Genomic DNA, 6,000 nt, shown 5'->3' with positions numbered 1-6,000 from the left:
CTCTCCCTCGAAGCTCTACTGGATCATGAGTTCGCGGGACATCACCGAGCCGAACGTGTGCAGATCACGGAGGTGCCGTATCTTCGGCACTAGATCGGTCGATCGTGGAGACGTACGACTACATCAACCGCGTTGTCATGACGCTTCCGCTTACGGTCTACAAGGGTACGTAGACGATACTCTCCCCTCTCATTGCTATGCATCACCATGATCTTGCTTATGCGTAGGAATTTTTTTGAAATTACTACGGTCCCCAACAGGAAAACCACAGCATAATGGTGTGTCCGAACGTCATAACCGTACTTTATTGGATATAGTACAATCTATGATGTCTCTTACCGATTTAGCACTATCGTTTTGGTATTATGCATTAGAGACAGCTACATTCATGTTAAATAGGGCACCATCTAATTCGTTGAGATGACACCGTATGAACTATGGTTTGGCTAGAAACCTAAGCTGTCGTTTCTTAAAGCTTGGGGTTGTGATGCTTATGTGAAAAAGTTTCAGCCTGATAAGCTCAAACCCAAATAGGAAAAGTGTGTCTTCATAGGATACCCAAAAGGAACTATTGGGTACGCCTTCTATCATAGATCCGAAAGGCAAGACCTTTGTTGCTAAGAGTGGATCCTTTCTAGAGAAGAAGTTTCTCTCGAAAGAAGTGAGTGGGAGGAATGTAGAACATGATGAGGTAATTGTACCTTCTCCTAAATTGGAAAGTAGTTCATCACAGAAATCAGTTCTGGTGATTTCTATGCCAATTAGTGAGGAAGCTAAATGATGATGATCATGAAACTTTCGATCAAGTCACTACTGAACCTCGTAGGACAACTAGAGTATGGTCGGCACCAGAGTGGTACAGTAATCCTTTTTGGAAGTCATGTTACTAGACCATGACGAACCTACGAACTATGAGGAAGCGATGATGAGCCTAGATTCCGCGAAATGGCTTAAGGCCATGGAATCTGAGATGGGATCCATGTATAAAGAACAAAGTATGGACTTTGATTGACTTGCCCAATGATCGGCGAGCCATTGAGAATAAATGGATCTTCAAAAGGAAGACAGACGCTGATAGTAGTGTTACTATCTACAAAGCTCAAATTGTCGCAAAAGGGTTATCGACAAGTTCAAGGTGTTGACTACGATGAGATTTTCTGACTCGTAGCGATGCTTAAGTCTGTCCGAATCATGTTAGCAATTGCCACATTTTATGAAATCTGGCAAACGGATGTCAAAACTGCATTCCTTAATGGATTTCTTAAAGAAGAGTTGTATATGATACAACAAAAAAAATTGTCAATCTAAAGGTACTAACAAAGTGTGCAAGCTCCAGCGATCCATCTATGGACTGGTGCAAGCATCTCGGAGTTGGAATGTATACTTTGATAAAGTGATCAAAGCATATGGTTTTATACAGACTTGCGGTGAAGCCTGTATTTACAAGGAAGTGAGTGGGAGCACTATAGCCTTTCTGATAATTATATGTGAATGACATATTGTTGATCGGAAATGATGTAGAATTTTCTGGAAAGCATAAAGGAGTGTTTGAAAGGAGTTTTTCAAAGAAAGACCTCGCTGAAGCTACTTAAATATTGAGCATCAAGATCTATAGAGATAGATCAAGACGCTTTATATATTTTTCAATGAGTACATACCTTCGCAAGAATTTGAAGTAGTTCAAAATGGAACAGTCAAAGAAGGAGTTATTTCCTGTGTTGCAAGGTGTGAAGTTGAGTAAAGACTCAAAACCCGACCACGGCAGAAAATAGAAAGAGAATTAAAAATTCATTTCCTATGCCTCAGTCATAGGTTCTATAAACTATGATATGTTGTGTACCAGACCTATTGTATACCTTAGCATGATTTTGGCAAGGGAGTACAATAGTGATTTAGGAGTAGATCACTGGACATCGGTCAAAATTATCCTTAGAGGACTATGGAAATATTTCTCGGTTATGAAGGTGATAAAAGAGTTCGCTGTAAAGAGTTACGTCGATGCAAGCTTTTGACACTGATCTAGATGACTCTAAGTCACGATCTAGATACATATTGAAAGTGGGAACAATTAGCTAGAGTAGCTCCGTGCAGAGTATTGTAGACATAGAAATTTGCAAAATACATACGGATCTGAATGTTGCAGACCCGTAGACTAAACTTCTCTCAGAAGCAAAACATGATCACTCTTTGGGTGTTAATCACATAGCGATGTGAACTAGATTATTGACTCTAGTAAACCCTTTGTGTATTAGTCACATGGAGATGTGAACTATTGGTGTTAAATCACATGACGATGTGAACTAGATTATTGACTCTAGTGCAAGTGGAAGACTGAAGGAAATATGCCCTAGAGGCAATAATAAAGTTATTATTTATTTCCTTATATCATGATGAATGTTTATTATTCATGCTAGAATTGTATTAACCGGAAACTAAGTACATGTGTGAATACATAGACAAACAAAGTGTCCCTAGTATGCCTCTACTTGACTAGCTCGTTAATCAAAGATGGTTAAGTTTCCTAGCCATGGACATGTGTTGTCATTTGATGAACGGGATCACATCATTAGAGAATGATGTGATGGACAAGACCCATCCATTAGCTTAACATAATGATCGTTCAGTTTTATTGCTACTGCTTTCTTCTGACTTATACATGTTCCTCTGACTATGAGATTATGCAACTCCCGAATACCGTAGGAACACCTTGTGTGCTATCAAACGTCACAACGTAACTGGGTGATTATAAAGATGCTCTACAGGTGTCTCCGATGGTGTTTGTTGAGTTGGCATAGATCGAGATTAGGATTTTTCACTCCATGTATCGAAGAGGTATCTCTGGGCCCTCTCGGTAATGCACATCACTCTAAGCCTTGCAAGCATTGTGACTAATGAGTTAGTTGCGGGAAGAAGCATTACAGAACGAGTAAAGAGACTTGCCGGTAATGAGATTGTGGGAGTCCTGGATAAGGGGGTCTCCGACAGCCGGACTATATCCATTGGCCGGACTGTTAGACTATGAAGATACAGGATTGAAGACTTCGTCTTGTGTCCGGATGGGACTCTACTTGGCGTGGAAGGCAAGCTAGGCAATATGGATATGTATATCTCCTCCTTTGTAACCGACCTTGTGTAACCCTAACCTCTCCGGTGTCTATATAAACCGGAGGGTTTTAGTCCGTAGGACAACATACAATCTTACCATAGGCTAGCTTCTAGGGTTTAGCCTCTCTGATCTCGTGGTAGATCTACTCTTGTACTACCCATATCATCAATATTAATCAAGCAGGACGTAGGGTTTTACCTCCATCAAGAGGGCCCGAACTTGGGTAAAACATTGTGTCCCCTGCCTCCTGTTACCATCCGCCTTAGATGCACAGTTCGGGACCCCCTACCTGAGATCCGCCGGTTTTGACACCGACATTGGTGCTTTCATTGAGAGTTCCTCTATGTCATCGACGTTAGGCTTGATGGCTCCTACTATCATCGATAGCGATGCAGTCCAGGGTGAGACTTTTCTCCCCGGACAAATCTTCGTGTTCGGCGGCTTTGCACTACAGGCCAATTCACTTGGCCATCTGGAGTAGGTTGAAAGTTACACCCCTGGCCACCAAGTCAGGTTTGGAAGCTCAAACTACGCGGCCGATATCCGTGGAGACTTGATCTTCGACGGATTCGAGCCTCTGCCTTGTGCGTCACACGGTCACGATGAGTACGACTTAGCTCTACCATCGGACAGTGTAAGGAGATCGCACCGGCGGCCGCTCTAACCCTCAATTCAGAGCCAGTTGCGCCTTCTGCAGATGGGTGGATGGACCCCGCCACGGAGGCCTTACCCTCAGCGGCGATCGAGCCGAACATCAACTCTACCTTGCACGAGAGTCGTGTTGTTGAACTGTCGGATACTTCTCTGGCCACGGACTCCAAACCGCCTGCGCTCGCTCCGATCGAATCCGGTTGGGCGCCAATCATGGAGTTTACCTCCACAGATTTCTTTCAATACTCGCCCTTCGGCGATATACTGAAGTCATTAAAGTCTCTCTCCTTGTCAGGAGAATCCTGGCCGAACTATGCCCAGCAGGATTGGGATGCGGATGACGAAGAAATTCGTCGCCCACCCACCACCCACTTAATAGCCACTGTCGATGACTTAACCGACATGCTCGACTCCGACTCCGAATACATCGACGGTATGGACGGCGATGCACGAGACGAACAGGAACCACTGCCCCAGGGCACTGGACGCCCACTTCACCACATGACGTATACATGGTGGACACACCAAAGGAAAACGACGACGAGGAACGGAAGGACGCAATGAAGGATTGTTCCCTCGAGAAGCAGTCAAAACAGTGGCATAAGCGCTGCCCCAAATCCCACCTCAACAGAAACAATGATCATACAGACCCAGCGTTAGAGCAGGGGGAACCATTGTCGGACCACGGCAACACGGAGAATCAAGCCGAACAACCCGACTCTGTGAAAGATCATAGTCCAGATGACGTCACACCGGACGGACACCCGGAGCAACAGAATGCCCATCAAAGGCTCGTTGCCACCGCGAGGAGTCTAAAAAAGCAGAAGCAAAGGCTCAAAGTTGCGCAAGACACACTCCAAATCAGATGGAGCAAAGTACTCAACACAGCTGCAAAGTACGGCGGTAATCGCCCCACCAAGAGCTACCTGAAGCGGAAGTTGCTACCTGAATTCGATGAGGAGGCCTTAGATCCCCCACAACCAAAAATCAAAACAGCCATCTGGCCGGATAGGCGACTTCACGGCCAACACAGAGCGGCAAACAACGCCGCACATAAGCCAATACGCGATCCACGCGAGGACTCGCATCAAAAGGACGGCACAACCAGATCCATCTATGGCCACGTAAGCGCGCTCCAGCATACAACACAATACAGCAAACATCCAAAGAACGCGGTACACCCGGATACAGGTGTGCCGCACACCCCCTATGTTTCACCGATGAGGTGCTGGATCATGAATTTCTAGAGGGATTCAAACCCGTAAATATAGAGGCATACGACGGAACAACAGACCCTGGTGTCTGGATTGAGGATTATATCCTCCATATCCATATGGCTCGAGGAGATGACCTCCACGCCATTAAGTATTTACCCCTCAAACTCAAAGGGCCAGCTCAGCACTGGCTTAAGAGCCTCCCCGAAAGTTCCATTGGAAGCTGGGAAGAGCTCGAAGATGCTTTTCTGGCAAATTTTCAGGGGACTTACATCCGACCTCCGGACGCGGACGATTTGAGTCATATAACTCAACAGCCCGGAGAGTCAGCCCGAAAACTTTGGAACATGTTTCTTACTAAAAAGAACCAAATAGTCGACTGTCCGGACGCCGAAGCCTTGGCAGCTTTTAAGCATAGCATTCGTGACGAATGGCTTGCCAGACACCTCGGCCAAGAAAAGCCGAGAACAATGGCAGCATTAACAAGCCTCATGACCGCTTTTGCGTGGGTGAGGATAGCTGGCTAGCCAGATGCAGCATCAGCGACCCAAGTACATCCGAAGTTAGAGATGGAAACGGGAAATCACGGTGCAACAACAATAACAAACACCGGAATAAAGAAGACATCACGAAGAGCACGGCAGTAAACGCCGGATTTAGAAGCTCTTGGCAAAGTCAGCAAAAGCAGCCCTCTAAATGCGCCAGAGACGAACTGTCCAGCCTAAACAAAATTCTGGACCAAGTATGTTAGATCCATAGCACCCCCGGTAAACCTGCTAATCATACCCATAGAGAATGTTGGGTCTTCAAGCAGTTCGGCAAGCTCAACGTCGTACACAAGGGGGAGGATACACCAAGCGAAGACGAGGATGAGCCTCCCAAGCAAGACACTAGGGAACAAAAGAAGTTTCCACCAGAAGTCAAAACAGTCAACGTATTACACGTGATCAAGGGGAGAAACAAAGCGGCACTCCCAGAAAAATATGCCCAAGGGCCTATCACCGCGGAGTCCTGCCACTGGTCGTCTCA

The sequence above is a fragment of the Triticum aestivum genome, chromosome 4A, assembly GCF_018294505.1.
Source record: "Triticum aestivum cultivar Chinese Spring chromosome 4A, IWGSC CS RefSeq v2.1, whole genome shotgun sequence".
Classification (NCBI taxonomy): domain Eukaryota; kingdom Viridiplantae; phylum Streptophyta; class Magnoliopsida; order Poales; family Poaceae; genus Triticum; species Triticum aestivum.
Note: the sequence above shows the minus strand (reverse complement) of the source record.